Source organism: Manis pentadactyla, chromosome 13 (genome assembly GCF_030020395.1).
Source record: "Manis pentadactyla isolate mManPen7 chromosome 13, mManPen7.hap1, whole genome shotgun sequence".
NCBI lineage: Eukaryota > Metazoa > Chordata > Mammalia > Pholidota > Manidae > Manis > Manis pentadactyla.
The window spans coordinates 15,765,462-15,782,296 of NC_080031.1; the positions used below are offsets into that span (position 1 = coordinate 15,765,462).

A 16,835-nucleotide genomic window follows, 5' to 3' on the forward strand; every position below is an offset into this window, starting at 1 on the left:
TACTACTCTGTTTCCATTGTACCAAAGAGGCCTCGAGACACATAGACACACCCCCTGGAAGTGACGGACCCACCTGGCCAATGCAGGTCTTTCTCAGTCCACAGCCCCCATTTTAATGCCTGTGCTACACACTTGGTTGGGATTAGAACACGTATCAAGGAGAGAAAGGGGAAGATCCAACGTGATTTCTTGAAGGTGTGCACTCACTCTGCATGGCCCTGGCTGTGAGGCTTTGACACCCCTGGCATGGTCACACTCTAACCACTCCCCATTCTGCTCTTTTGGAGTTTAAAGAACATCCGCTGGCTGTGTGCTCCACACTCTCCTCTCCTGCCTCTCACCTTCCATTTGTCCATCAGCCACTCACTCAAGCCAGCTTATTCCTGGGAAAGTCATCCTGTGTATTGCTCAGTGTGTGTGTGTGTAGAACAATAACAATAAGAAACCCGACTCCTAAGCCACATGTTTCACTTTGCTGCTTGTGAATTTTAACAAGGCAGCTGGTGGTTTGGGCTCAGAGATTGCTTTTCTATTAACCACAGCTTTTCCTCCCCATGGCTTTCCTGTTTGTAGTTTGGAGGTAAAGAGTCCTGGTGAAGGCAAGCCCAAATCATGCCAAACTCAAGGTTGCAGCTCTCAAGAACCTCAGCAAAGGGAGGCTCCACCAGGACCATCCATGGTCCTTGGAACTTTTTATAGCAAATTGGTTATGGGCCAGGGGCCCTGCTCAGCTTGGGAGACAAAGCTAGGTGACGATGACCAGGGCCTCCAAGGGGCACATAGTCTAGGGGTGGGGATTACACATGCCCAAAGAGTTGCTATAAAACCCGTTTAAGGTACTCTAAGAGCAGCACAGGGCTGTGGCTGCAGTGCAGAGGAAATTGCAGATTTTGGACCTGCAGTCTTCATGGAGGAAGTCAGATTTGAGTTGGCCTTTGAGAGGTAGGCAGGTGTTTGAATTTGTTCTTTTAGATTTGTTTTTCAGCAGGGGTCAGAGGAAGGGCATTCCAAGCAGGGAATAACCTGATGAACAAAGACCCAGAGCACTGTGGGAGCTGTGACTCTCCTGCTTAGACCAGACAAGAACAAGGGTGAGGACACAGGTAAGATGACAGAGGTACCTAGGAGCCAGATTGTGGGAGTCAGGTAATGCCATGTGAGGAGTTTGATTTTAAGCAAATGGTGGTCACTACGGATTATCATGTGCTAGATGGACATGACCAGAACTGTGATCTAGGAAGATAACGAATAGGTGGTCCTTAGGTTCTGGAGGTGGGGGTCAGTTAGGCGGCCATATGGGAGGGCATTTGAGAAGGAATAAGCAGAGTGGGGGTTAGAGGAGGGATTGGCTGCAGGAGACAAGCCAGGGAGAGACCAGGAGTAGCCGAAGGTGACTCTGAGGGTTTGGACCTGGATGATTTTGATGTCAGGGAGGAGGATCCAAGAAGGGAAGGAGAGGAGACTTTCTGACAAGTTGAGTTTGAGGGGTGGTGAATCACTGAAGTGAAAAGACCCCGCTGCCAGTCACAAATGGAGATGGGTTAGAAAGAGAAGCTCTGGGTCAGGGTACAAGTTTTGGCTTTCTCTGGATGGAGGTGAAGCAGAAATTCTAGAAGAGGAAGACAGTCTTCGAAAGGCAACACAAAAGGAGCCTTTAGGAAGTGAGGAAGGGGATTAGGAGAGTTCAGAGCTCCAAAGCCAAAGGAGGGGAGTCAAGGGGTGCTCAGTATGCTAGGGGCTGCTGACAAGTAAAGGAGGGTGAGTGGGAAGAGACAGACTTTACCATTAGGAAGACGCTGAGAAGATCCGGTAGGACGGTAGCCTCTCAGCACTGAGGGATAAGCTGAGGGCTCTGCGATGTTGTCTACAATCTATTCCCTAATTAATCCATTCACCATACATCCACTGGGTACCTACTCTGCTCCAGGCACTGAACTAAGTAAACACTAGGGATATGGGAAGGAATAAACAAGGCAGAGACACTTCTTTCTTTTATACAGCTTGCAAACCATAGAGGAAAAAGGCATTAAACCCATTATTACAGAGAGGCTATTAAATTACGTGATGACATCTTAGTCTGGGGAACCGGAAGTCCCCACTGAAGCGGACGGAAAGGAGTTAATCAGGTGAAGGAGGGGCGGAGAGTCGGGGAATGGGAGGGGGCAGAAGGGAGGATCCTGGGATAAGCGGAACTTGGTGAGAGCGAGGAACTGAAGGGAGAAGCTTGGGGATTTTTGAGTGGGAGGGAGTGGCTTCCTTTGGAAATTTGTCAGTGAAGCCAAAACAAAGACAGAAGAGGCTTGAGGTGGTAGAGGTCTAAGTGAAGTTGTGGTTATGATAAGGAGACTTAGGAGGCTGAGAAGAGGGAGATACTCTACTGCTGGTCTTAACGAAGCAAACACTGCCTATGGAGAGGGCCACATGGCAGGTGATTGATGGTGTCCTCTAGGACCTTAAGGAAGCCTTTGATTGACAGCCAGTGACAGTGGAGGTCTTCAGTCTTGAGTGTGCCAGGAAGCAATCTCTGCCAACAACTAAAATGAGCTTGGAATTAGATTCTTCCCTAGTTTAGGCTCCAGATGAGCATGCAGCCTGCATGGTGCCTTCACAGCTGCTTGGTGAGACCCTAAACTGTGCCCAAACTCCTGACATCGAGACTGTGAGACAAAGTGTGTTGTTTTAAATGCCTAGGTTCATGGTAATTTGTTACACAGCAAGAGAAAACTAATACGCTCAGTATAATTTTAGGCTGAAGTGTTAGAGGCTGTGGGAATTAATCGTGGATGTGAGAGCAAAATGTTGAAACTTGTTTGGAAGGGCTGCCATGTGGTCTGGGTAATTGATAGGAAAAGGTCATGGAGAAAGCAGGAATGAGGATTAGGTGAGAGCATTTGGGGAGGAGGAGGATGGGAGTCATTTATTCTCAGAGATATTCATATATATTTCTGCTTCTCTTCCATTGAAATTGTCCTCTTCTCTGAGTTGTTCCTTTTTCCTCCTCTATGTTAGGTCCTTTCCCATAGCTCACTGACTTAATACAAAATGCTGACAGCCTGGTTGGGGCAACACTGATAATCATTTAAAAATGTTTTTCCTTATTTTTATTTGAAAATATTATTGTGCTTAAAGGAAATGAAGTACCTCAAGGTAATTTAAAAATAATTTTTTAATTAAAAAAATATCATCTGGAATTCTAACCATCTTAACATACTTACTGTTGTCATTTTTGAGTGATTCTTTTCACCCTCTTGAAATGCAAATATTCCTCTATGTAATTGTAATGGCAGTTACACATAAAACTGTAATTATTATTTATATTTTGTTTGATTACAAAATTTATGCATGCTCCTTGTATATATATATTTAATGTTGAATTTCCCCCTACTATAAACATCCTTCCATGTTGTTTCATAATTTTTGTTGTTCTTTTACGGATAATAGTCTTTCAAAGTAAAATAATTTTATTTAATATTTGTAGGTTGCTATAATTGTTAAATTTATAGATTATGTTTCAAAATGATCTTTATGCAAATTACTTTTTTGAAAAAATTTTAGGATAAATTCTTTCAAGTGGGGTTACTGTCTGAGGTAATAAACATTTTTATGAACATATATATGTATATATATGTACACACATATATATATATGTATATAGACATGCCCAATAAAAAATAAACATCTATAGGTAATTGAAGTCTTACTCCTCCTTGTATCACAGAGTAAGCAGTCATTTGAAATAATTACTTTAGCATTTCTCCCTATGGCCAGTAGGCTGGGCAGTGATTTAGGAGGTGACCCATTTAGGGCATAGATGTATGTGTTCTCCACAGATCGTCCATTCATCAACCTTTCCATTCCTCATATCCACCCATCCACTTATCCACTCATGCATCCATCCCTCCATCCCTCCACCCATCCACTCATCAATCCATCCACTCATCCATCCATGCATCCATCCATCCACACACCCACTCATCCATTCACCCATCCATCCACCCACCTGTTCACCCATCTCCCCATTCACCCATCCACACTTCCAACATATATACAATAAGTATCCATTCTCAGGCAGGGTGTGCTTCCACCATTACTGGAGCACAGTGATTGGGGTGCTCCCTTCCTTCTTCCATATGTAACTGATGTTTTTCTGACTTCCTTCTTCTGCTCTAGTCTACCTTTGGTGTTCACTTTAATCAGTCTTCCTGTCAATCAAGTTTTGGCAAAAGGAAAACCTTGGTGCCTCTTATTTGCCTCCCTTTTCATCCTTATAAGAACACTTCTCTTCATGTCCCAGACAAGTAGTGAAGATAGGATAGTATTGTTTTCTATCTAAAGAAAAACATGTCATATGCTTCACAGGAAGAGAGCATTAATCCATGCTGATGATATGGTGCTTTCTCTAATGCCAGACCTGTCAAGACATATGACAAGGTAATCTCATTTAAAAAAAGCATATTGTTTTCCTCAATGTCAGGATAATTAAAGGAAGGCCATGAACTCATAGTTAGGATTTTGAGATTCTTCCTTTAGGTTTTATACTTTACATAATTCTGGTTTTCATAAATTTCAGTGTGATAAGTTGGGCAGTATCTTCCCTGAGTGCTTACTAAGAAGCAGAGCTTTGGAAAGGAAATGAGGAGAAGAAGAAGACAAGGCTACTGGATCTTGCAGCCAAATTGGAAGGTAGACATTTCCTTTCCTTGCCTTCCTCCTCTCTCTTTTTCACCTTCTTTCTCTCATTCTTTCCCTCCCTTCTTGACAACGTTTTGGCATCAAACCATAGGAACCAAATTACTTGTTTCAGTCTCATTAGCAAAGAGCTCTTTTTATAAATAAAATCCAGCTTTTACATTTTTAAAAGAAGGAAATGATTGGGCTTGTTTCCTCTGAAGGTTTCTCCTTGTAGTTAGTGACTAAAAGAATATTTTTCTGACAAAATTGCTTTGGTTCCCATTACCGTCTTCCACACGTAGAAAAACAACTCTGTCTGAAATGAAATGCATGATGTGTCTAGTACTGTGACCTGACACCACTGACACTAATTGTTTCCATTCTTAACTAGACCCCAGTGTTTATCTGAAACTATTATTCGTCCTCCCCAACTTCTCTTTCTTTCTTGCTCTTTGGAGCCACATTCTTTTATTTGCCTCTTTCCTATCCGTTTCTTTCTTCCATTCTTTTCCTTGCAGTTTTAGTCTTTCCCAATCTCCTAAGTTCTCCCAGTTTAGATGAAGCCTCTCCTAAGACACATTTTCCCCATTCACTGTTTCTGCAATTTTTCTCTTTTAAGTATTCTGGCTTTATAAAGGAAATCAATCAACAAATCTGTACTTGCTGTTTACGCATAAGACTCTGTGGTGGCTGTTTTGGAGGGAGGAAAGAACTTAATTTTTTGTCCACAAGGCACTTGCTGAGTCTTTGGGGTGAGGAAAAAGGTGCATAGGAAAGCTTCCCCCACAAAATCCCAAAACTAAAACCAAAAAACCAACAGCACTACGGTTTGGTATATTCCTGTGAATACTTTTCTTAGTAGTTACTTCAGTGATTAGATCCCTTCACAAACTGGGAGTTCTTGAGGACAGTTCACCTTTATAAGTTCCACTTAGCTTTTAAAACACTCAGTTATGAATTGGGAAAAACCTTTGCTGAGTGTCTTCTATTTGTCAGGCACTGGGTCAAACAAGATGGCAATAAGTAGGCTTGTCCAGCCAGATGGTCAAAACGTCGGCAGTGCTTAAGGATGGGAAGGAAAGCTTTTGTGTTGAAGAAATGCCACAGCTGCTCATCGCACCGGTCCCACTGCCCACCTTCCCACCTGCTGTTAGGCCATTTCTGTTTCTTCCTGGCCTGTCCATCATTTTTCCTCTGAAGGACTGGGGCTGGATTTCTGCAGGCATATCAGATTGCAAGTTCTAATATAATGTTTGGATACTGTACATTGCTGTGTTCTTAATTAAAACATCTGGCTTACCTCTGCATAAACCTGTCTTGCTCTGAGTACCCCTGTACCTCTGTGTTTACAGAAGGCTCCTGACTGCTTTACATATTTTTAACTCTCTGCTTCAGTTCTCACACAGAAATTTCCAGTCATCCAATACGCCTCATCAAAAACTCATAAAATCATATAATGTCAGCGCTAGGAGGGATTTTTGAAGTTTATTCACTCAAGCCCTTCATTGCACAGATGAGGAAACAGCCCCACAGAGAGTGGTCCTTTACCCAGTCGACATTGCTGACTTGCTGATTCATCATTAGTTTGCCCTTTTGTTCATTTAGTGAAACATTTAAGAAGTGCCACATGCTGAAGCTAATATGAATAAAACACGAGGAGCAGACTTGAGTAGTTCACATTCTAGTGGAACAAATTTAGAAATAGATAATTACACCCCACAGTGAGTGCTAAAATAGTGGTATGAGCAATGTGGGGAAGAAGGGGTTAGCTTTGTCCTGGGGAGAGGGTGCAGAGAGATGTCTTCAGAACTGGGTCTTGATGGATAGTGAAGCAAGGACCTTCCAGGCAGGGGAGAACAAACCAAACCAGGAGTCATGGAAGCGGGTGGGAGGCTTGGCAGAGATACAGTGCGTTGTGGCTTCAGGGTTGTTGGCAAAGAGGGGTAAGAGTTTTGGCCACAGAGGAAGGTTGGGGGTCAGATTGAGAAGAGCTAGGGGTGCCCCGTTAAGGCAGCGTTGAGTTGGTGGAGGTGTTTAATCAGGAAATGACCTGATATAGTGTTTTTCTTTACGACAATAACATCTATGATACTGTGGCAGATGACATGGTGTATGAAAGGCTGATAGGAGATACTAAGAGGATTGATTCTTAAAATAAATCCTGATGTATCCTGAATTAATCTGGTGATCACAGATTTGCAGAAGGTGGACCTGATTTGGAAGATATGTCAAAGTAGAATCGATAGCAATTGGTGATCAAATGGATCTGGAGGATGAGAAACAAGGAAGAGAGGGGGATGCCAGAAATTTTTTTGTTTTGATGGATGATCATTAATGATGAAGGGAAGGCACTAGATTAAGGAATGCGGAAGGATGAGTGGCTACGAGTGGAGACTGAAGGGCAAGGTGCTGTGTTTGAGTTGAATACAGTTGGGAGGAGAGGGACAGCAGGCGACTAGATTTGGGGTCTTGACATTTAGACCTGGGTGTCATTACATTAGAAGCAGAGGTGCCAGGGTTATAAGCCAGCATGAAATGTGCCGATTCCCGGTTCCAAACTCGAATGGATAGCAACAGGCTGCTCATCTCCCCTTCCTCTGTTGAGATTCCAATTCTTATTTCAGTCTGACTTGAGTGAAGGAATGAACTAAATGGCCTCTCTCGCTCTGGCTGGTCAAGACCCAGGAGTCTTTGTTGTGTTTTTTCTCTCAAGTCGTTTCCCAGGGCTGATGGCACTCCAGGACTCCAGGGGAGGGCCTGTCAGATGCAGTTTATTTATTTAACAAAAAGAACTTAATAATTTGGTTTTGTTTTCCCCTGGTTCTTTATTTTTCTTTCTACCTCCCTCTCCTTCCCTGGGCTTTGCAGGGTGGAAAATGGGTCAGCAATGTGGCCAAAACATTCTTGAGTATTTAATTCTTAGCTGTTTTACAAGCCTGCCTGGTTTGTGTAGCTAATCTCTCTTCTGCTTGTCCCTGGAGGAATGCGTGTGTGAGTGTGAGTGTGTGTGTGTGTGTGTGTGTGCGTGTGTGTGCTGGGGGTGTGGTGGGGCAGGCCGGCCACGGGCAGGGGCCCAGTCCAGTCTGGAGAGCTGAGAGTGCAATGATGTCTGGAGCGCCTGCGTGTGCTCTGGCTATTCCCTCCTTGGCTCCCTGGCCTTCTGTTGGGTCTGTGTTTCTGTGCACGTGCTCTTATGCCTTCTTGCTCAGTCTGGGCAGCTTGGTGAGTGGTTTGTCTCTATGTCTGCTGTGAGGTTGGAAGACTCTGGAAAGGTATAGAGTGACATGATTCCAGGTTTTGTCCATCAATGGGCATCCCTGTCTCCAGAGCCGACGGTGAAGAGCTACATGTTTAGGAATGGAAATTATTCCAGGTTGCCTCTTTCTTCCTTGGTGTGACACTGACTACTAGGAATTTTCTGCTGATCCAAATCTCCAACTGCCCACTGCCCTCCTTCTGGAAGAACTGCAATCACCTCTCAAATGCAGCATCCTTCTGTATTCCTTAGTGTAATTGCATCTCTCCCAGCCAAGCTGCCAAGGTAAAATTGTAGTTGGAACTTATTAAAGGGCCTCTAATCAAGAAGTGGTGGAGAGGGCATAACAGCAGAGGAATGGGCCCTGGGGTTCAGGAACATGTAGGTGATGGTGGTAGTTCTACCGTAGCAGGCCTGTTTCTCTCTGTCAGAAAACAGGATGCCTCTGTGATTCTCAGGTTTCCTAAACATCTTGGATTTCATCGTAGGAAAGTATGTTCATTCCTGATGAATGAATAGTATCATGGTTTTGGTCCTTACTATGTGCTAGATCTTGTGTGAAGGCTCATTTATATCATCTCACCAAACTCGACAAATCCTTGAAAAACAGGCATTACTTCTACTCCCACTACTGTTATTGTTTACATTGTACAAATGAAGAAACTGAGGGTCAGAGGGTCAGAAGATGTGTCCAAGGTGGGTCAGTTAACGAGTACAGAGTTGAGCCTGGGTTCTCCAGACTCCATGTGGTAGCACTGCATGACTTTTACAGCATTTTCTTATATACTCATATCAAATTCCCTACCACAAAAATGTGTGACCAGGCTAGGTACGATTATCCCCATTCGACAGCGAGGAAACTGTGGCTAAGAAAGGTTAAGTGACTTGGCCAGAGCCACAGAGCTAACTAGCAGTAGAAGCCAACTTAGATCCTGATTTGCTGATTCCTAGTCCAGGCTCTTCCATGACTATAGGCTGCCTGCTCTTTCGTGTGGCTGTTATACTCAGTCTTATTCCTGGGTCTGGATTTTTGAAGGGTGGAAAATTCCCATTTTAATCTCCAAACTTGAATGTAACTTAAAGAGCCCCAGGGAAAACAAGTCAACTGCAGCACTTTCCATCAAGGCTACAAAAATCCCTCCCATAATTAAAAGGACAGTTACTGTATATGAAATGTTAACCTGATTGAAAACATATTTATTGAGGATTAGCAAGTCTGTAACAGCTATAAATCTCCTTCGTGGTCATTAAGATCTTAAAATATGGTTCCAATAGGAATGCAATTATTTATTTAATAATTGCCTCAGTAAAATAGAATTAAATGCAGATTTGGTGAGTATAGGTTTCAGTCTGTAGCACACAGCCTGGGATGGTGGGGGTGGGGCAACGGGAACAATGACGGTCTCTTTAAAAGAAGAGAGAGTGAGCCAGAGCGAGGGGAATGTAGGCGAGCACCCTCCACTCCCCACCCTCTGTGCCCTAGAGCTGCTGGGGCCTCCTTAACTTTCACATGGTGTCCATGCCAAATATTTTCACTGCGTTTCCAGATGTACCTAAACTATTTCCTGGGCGAGAGTCAAAGAAAAAGAAGCCACACAGCAGGGCCAGGAGATGGGGCTACCGCTGCCAGCCTGGTTGGTTTGCCACCCCTTGCCTTGCCCCAGCCAACTCTTCGAATTGCTGTTGAAATGATACAAATAAGAGGAATTGCATAATAGTGTCATTTTGTGGGGCAAAACCATTTAACAACCGCTGTAGTATTGTTGGAGTTGCAGTGACAGAGTTTTACTCTCACTGTGATCTTAGGGGACATTATTTGCCGTACCCTAAGATGGAATTGATGGCATAAGAAGCTGTTCGACAGATGGTGTTTCCTATACCAGATGTGTACACGACCATATATCAAGCCTTACCTTATTTATTCATTCACCCATTAAACAAATATTTATGAGTGCTAAGTAATTGGCAGGCCCTGGGTAGGTATAAGTGGTAAATGAATCTATGTATATATATATATATATTTCACTTATCACTTAACATATATATATAATATCTCACATATACATGAAGACACCCACACACATAAGGGATAGAAGAAGCCACAGCCTGCTGGTGTGATTTCAGGGTGTGGGGAAAGCCCTGGACTAAACTGTCCCACCTTCTTCTGGTTTCATTTATTCAGTGAGTACTGGGAATAAGTCTAAATGCTAGGTCTATGGCAGGGAACAAAACAAATTCTTGCCCTCATGGGGCGTATGTTCTTGGTGCCTGAAATTAGTTGATGGAGGGATAAAATGTTCCACTGCCCAATAAGAAATAAGACTTGAAAAGATGTCTATACTGGAAAGAAAAAAGTAAAAGTATCTCTATCTGCAGGTGACATGATTTTGTATATAGATAATCCTAAAACATGCACAAAAAACTTTTAGAGCTCATAAATGAATTCAGCAAGATTGCAGGATATAAGCTCAAAATACAGAAGTCTATTATATTTTTATATTCTAGGAATGAATGATGCAAAAATAAAATTTAAAAAATCCATTTACGAAAGCACCAAAGAAAATCAATTTAACAAAAGAAGTGTGACTTGTATATTGAAAACTACAAGACATTATGGAAAGAAATCAAACAACACCTAAATAAATGGAAAGACATCTTGATTTGTGGATTGGTCTACAGATTCAATGCAATCCCTATCACTATCTCAGCTGCTTTTTTTTCTTTTAAATTGGCAAGTTGTTCTTAGAATTCATATGTAGATTCAAGGAATGCAGAGTAGCCCAGAAAATCTTGAAATAGAAGAACAAAGTTGGAGTAGTCACGCTTTCTCAATTTCTAAACTTACTACAAAGTTATGGTGATGAAGACTGTGTGGATGTGGCATAAGGAGAAACAGATCAAAGGAATAGAACTGAGAGTCCAGAAGTAACCCCTTCCCTTTATGGTCCATTGATTTCAACAAGTGGACCAGGACAATTCAATGGGGAATGAATAGTCTTTTTAACAAATGGTGCAACTGGATATCCACATACAAAATAATGAATCTGGACTCCTATCTCACATCATATACAAAAATTAACTGAAACTGGATCATAGACCTACAGGTGAGAACTAAAACCATAAAACTCTAAGAGAAAATGTAGCCACAGATCTTCATGATTTGGATTAGACAATGGTTCCTACGTGTGACACCCAAAGCACAAACAACCAAAGAAAAGAATAAATAAATTAGACTTCATCAAAATAAAAAACTATTGTGCTCCAAAAGCCACAATCGAGAAAGTGAAAGACACACAGAATGGGAGAATATATTTATAAATCATATATCATAAGGATCTAGTAGCCAGAATAATAAAAAAAAAAACCCTCAATAATAAAAAGATAATTATCCTGATTAAAAAGTGGGAAAGGATTTGAATACAATTTCTCTAAAGAAGGTATGTAAGTGGCCAATAAGCAGAGGAAAAGATGAATAATATCACTACTTATTAGGGAAATGGAATTCAAAAGCACAATGAGATAGCATTTCACACCCACTAGGATGGATATATATAAATAATGGGCAATCACAAGTGTTGGTGAGGATGGGAAACACTGGAATGCTTATATCTTTCTCTTGGGAATCTAAACTGGTATAGCCACTTGGGAAAACAGTTTGTCAGTCCCTCAAAAAGCTAAACATTGAGTTACCATATAATCCAGCAATTCTACTCCAGGATATATAACCAAGAGAACTAAAAACATGTACACACAAAAATGGTTACAATAATGTTTATACCAGCATTATTCATAATAGCTGAAAAGGGGAACAACCCAAATGTTCAAAACTTGCTGAATAGGTAAATGAAACATCGTATATCCATACAATGAAATATTACTCAGCCATAAAAAGGACCAAGCTACCAATATATGCTACAACATGATAACTTTGAACACATTATGCTAAGTGAAAGAAGCAAGACACAAAAGTCACATATGATTCCATTTACATGAAATGTCTAGAATAGGGAAATCTATAGAGACAAAAAGTTAATTGGTCATTGTTAAGAGCTGGTGGAAGGGGAGACTGGAGAATGGCTGCTAATGGGTAGGGGGTTTCTTTCTGGGGTGATGAACAAATTCTAGAATTAGATAGTGGTTATGGTCGTACAATTTTTTTGACTATATAAACAACTGCTGAACTGTATACTTTAAAAGGATAAATTATATGGTATGGGAACAAGTTTTGAAAGACTTGAAATGCAACCACTCCTATGAGAAGCTGCAAATGATTGCTATTTACCTACTGCAATACCTGGTACATAACAGGCACTGTCCAGTAGGTGCTCATTGTGTATTTGTTGAATAAATGAGTGAATAATCAAGTTATTTCTCCAGGATCAGATTTTGATGAGGGAAGAGAGGAAAGGCCAAGGGAAACTTGAGTCTTACAATGCAAAGGAGGTGGGGTAGGTGGGGTGGGTAGGGTTGGCGAACAGTAACTAAGATGGCTCCTCTTCTCACCGCTTTGCCTGGGCTGCCTCCACATGCTCCTGTCACCTCCTCTTTCTAACCTGGTTTGGTTTTGCTCCCAGTGTATCCCCAGTGCCATTGGGATGCGTCATGCAAATCTCAGGCACAGGACATGGACCCTGTGCTACGCTTAGCTGATGGCAAGCAGTGGTGGCGGCTGTCAGATTCTTGGTTTTCTTGGATGGTGTGCTCCTTGGTTCTCATTCGTTTGCAGTGCATAGAGAAAATAAACAGAGAAGGTAAGGGAAGAAGAAGAGTTGCTCAAGGATATTTCAGAGTGATCATTCTGTGCTGCAGAGGCAAAACTAGCCAACAAGTGTCCAGTGACCTGGGATAGCAGGCCTGAGGGATGCTGAGGTTGATCCCTGCTCTCCATAGTTAGGTTCCCAGCCTTTGGTTTGTGAGCAGTATATTCCTTCATGAAGTTTGTCTTCTCATTTTATTGGAGAAACTTTCCTCATAAAGTTCCTCTCCAGGCCATCAAAACTCCCTCAGAGTCTTGGGAACCACATTCCATCTGCGTGCTTGTGATTTCCTTTCTCCAGTGGGTCTTCTTTCCTCCCCTCTTAGTAGCTCCATGCTAGTCTTCTCCCTCTCAATCTCCTCCATCCCAACTACTGATCCCAAGGAGCTTTGTTTTCCTAGACCCACCATGTTGAAAATGTTGCTTCCTGCTCTAGGAACTGCTTTACAGGTTGTGGAACAGGCTCTCCCTTCATTTATCCATAAGATGGGGAGAAAATCTATGAGTTAATATAGAGCTTAGATCTCGTTTAGTTAGACCTACCTCCTATCATAAGGATTGCCTTTACAGTGTTATGTCATGTGGTTATTCAGTGGCTGTTTATAAACACCCCAGAGACATGGAACAGGCTGTTCAATTGCAGACAATTCTGTTAGAAACATTTTTTATTATAGGGCAGAAGTGTAGTATCTACCCATTAGACTCATTTCTGCTCTCAGTCCTGTAACAAGTCTTTAAGATCTTCTTTATGGCTTTTGCCCCATTATTCCCCCAAGACATTATTCACTTTCTTCATTGAGACCACGTCTTGTTTTTTCAATGATTCCTTTGTGTTCTAACATCTCTCTTGAAGGTTGATGTCTGTAAGTGAATCAAGGCATATCGCAAGTGTGGGCCAGTGACTCTATGGAGAGTCAGAGGCGTAGAGGAGGTGGCTTCTGTGTTTTGTGTTCTGTATCCTGAGAATCTGTTAGTTTTTTGTTTGGAAGCCTTAACCTTATGTTAAACTTTCAGGAAATTAAATCTTTAAGTTTTTCTTACTATTTCTGCTATTCAGATTCATTTCCTCTATGATCCAATAATAAGGTAGTAAGTGGGACATCCTCTTTAGCAGTGAGAGACGTCCTCTGAGCTGTGACCACTTGTGCTGTCTGTGTGGGTGACTCATTAGATAGGTGAAGGCCTATGGGCTCTGCTGTCATGGGGTTGACTTGGTTACTTGGTGAATGAAGCTGTGTGGACCCTTGACCAAGGCAAAAGGACTGCGGTCACAGGAAGAAGGCAACTGCTTCACTAGCTGTTTAGCAGGATGACAAGTGGGTGCTTAAATTAGGTGTGAAGATCAGGGAAGAATTTGTCAAAGACGTCAGTGAAAGAATGTCCACATACAGGAATGAGTGCAATCCAGTGGCGGCATTTCCATTTGGTGATGTGAGGGGGAGAAAGACAAGATACGTCCTCTCTGAGCTTATGTCATGTTATCTGACATAGATGACCTATGACCGCTTAGTGTACACTTTCTGACCTTGATAAATTCTCATGCCTGAACTGAAGGCAGTGGTGTTGCAGTCAGAAGAAACATCTTCAGTGTTCTTAGCTGACAACACAGCACACTACTGGGGAAGTATAGGGCAAAGCACCACAGAGATGTGTCCCTGAGGCCCCCTTTGTGAAATTTCCTTTAAGTGGGGAGACCCTGACTTCTTCCTATAATTCTGTAGGAGTCCCATGGTCAGAGATTTAGGAGATTTGTTAAATCACAAACTCAAAACATGGATGGGCACCAGCTCCCAACCCAGGGAGGAGGAGGCACTCCTTCACATGTGGGGGAGCACAGAGCCCTGAGGGCCACCTCAGTAGGCCACTGAGGTCAGAGGGAAAACACAGGGCACAGGAGACATGGGTGGCTTTCTCCCGTCAGTGGCTCTCTTTCCATCCCTGCTTCTCTCTGTCCTCATTCCCCCTTCTGCCGTTGGAGTGGGCAGGCTGAGGCCCACACCAGGGCTTGACACTTGAGAAGAGGGCACGTGGGAGGTTGCCTAGTATTTTCTGTAGACCGTGGCCTTAAGTAAGAGTGACAGAAGGATTTCTGGAGCACGGCATGTGGGCTAGTCCAGGTTGCTCAGGTCAAGTCCAGGCAATATCACGGGGTCCTTTCGTTCTGTGAGCATCCCTGGCTAACTGGCCCTTTAGGAACTTAATAGAGACAGTGTCTGGAAAGAGTATCAGAGATCCCACCATGTCTCATCTTGGGGGATAAAGCCTGGTCTGGGGACCATCTTTTGGGCCACCTAAGGACCTGCCTTCCTAGCACAGTGGCTGGCACCTATCAGGCACTAAATCTGTATGAATTATTGTCATAATTAAAAATCACATCAGTTTCCTAAAATAGAGTTAGCCTTTCTCGAAGGTTTTGAATCTAGAGGGCCTGCAAGTATTTGAGGTTGCATGAATCACCCCTGAGGAACTGTATACAGAAACTGATTTTGTTATTCTTATTCTTGACAGATAGTGGAGCACAAAGTGACTTCCTGAAAAACCCCACAGAGCGTTAGCAGAGGCTCTGGGAGAAGAACCGGGAACCTTGCCTCGTCCCTTGCGATGTGAGGCAGCAGACCCTGCTTTCCTTTGCCAGGAACAGCAATCCGACAACGTTCCCTTTGCCAGATACTAGCTTCCCTGCCGAGTCAGGCAGGGTTGGAAAAGCAGATGTCAGCCAAGTGGAGCTCGACTTGAGTCATATCCTGGTAAATGTGTGTCAGAAGCAGGTGAAAAATGTTAAATTTCACAGAAACTGTATACCAGATGAAAGGTGAGGAGTATAGCAGTCCTCAGCTTTAACCCTGTGCCCAAACCCATGGTCCGTTTGCAGCGAGTAACACCCCACGAATTTGGGGAACAGAACCAGAGCAGTCCCAGGGCCTAGAAATGAGGACTTGGGGCTGGGGTTCAGCAAGAATGCAGATACTGGGGCCCAGCTTCCACCAGTCATGGGACTTTGAGGCTCAGAAGAGGCAATAATTGCACAACAATGTGAGCATAGTTAATATCACTGAACTGTGTATTCAAGTGGTTAAGATGGTAAATTTTATATGCATTTTATCACAATTAAATAAAAAAGCTGATGTGGACAGCAAAGTACTAAACAGTAACAACAATAGTAAAGGTGATTGTTTGCCCCCAGTTCTGCAGCATAATAGGGAACAAAACAGTCCCCCTTGAGCTGAGCAGGAGGATAATGGGACATCGGGTGCAAGCCTCTGAAGGCCATACCCATGGGCACTTTAGTTATCATGGTCCCAGCTGTGCCTCTGACCATCTGTTTTGCCCAACATCATTCCTGGGACCTTAAAGGACACCTTTCCTCACCAAAATACAACTTCCTCTGAGGCTGATATTTCCCTCCAGGGCCTCTGCCTAGGACCTCACGCCCAGCACACACTAACTCTCAGACACTTATGGCGCATGACTCCCTGTACCCCCAAAGCCTGGGCAGGGGTCTGTGCCTTCCTGTTCCTCCATCGAGACAGGCTGATGTTTTCAAAGAAACATTACTAAAAACTAAAAGATGTAAGTGAGGAAATAATGACCAAAAATACAAACTGCCAAAGTAGAAAAGTGGCTTTACTTTATTGAATACATACTATATATTAGCCATAAAACTAAGTGCTTGATAGGTGTCATTTTTAATCCTTGCAGCACTCTGGAAGGAAGTTATTGCCGTATTTTTTTTTTTTAATCAAGAAACCTGCTGCTCATAGATCTCATGCACACAGCAGAGCTAAACCAAGACTCAAACCCTGTGCTGACTGGCTCCAAAGTCTTTGTTTACTTTTCCTTCCATACGACTCCCGATTTCCCTTCCAAAGGACTTTCATAGAAACAGCACAGAGCTCTAACAGATGCCCACCTAGCCCATGATAGCCACACTCCACCCTTGGCTGCAGGCATCTTTCAGGCCTCTGCCTGCCTCTTAGCTCCTGCATCTTTCTCAGAAAGCTCATGGAGACAAGGGCTTTGTTTGCTTGCTTGGCACTATAGCCCTGTTCCCAAGAACACAGTGTGGCACAGAGTAGGTGGGTGCTAGTGAATATTTACTGGATGGGAGAATGAATGGCTCATCTCTCAGTGACATGGTGTTCTCTGCAGTTC

The 16,835-nt window shown here is 43.0% G+C and overlaps 1 long non-coding RNA gene across 1 annotated transcript; it reads left to right on the forward strand.

Moving 5' to 3' along the window:
• The first annotated feature begins 1,008 nt into the window (after nucleotides 1-1,008).
• On the forward strand, nucleotides 1,009-15,799 carry LOC118934652 (uncharacterized). Its single transcript, XR_005033537.2, has 4 exons — nucleotides 1,009-1,103; nucleotides 4,360-4,431; nucleotides 4,571-4,683; nucleotides 15,192-15,799. It is a non-coding gene; the product is annotated as an uncharacterized LOC118934652 (long non-coding RNA).
• Nucleotides 15,800-16,835: the final 1,036 nt, after the last annotated feature.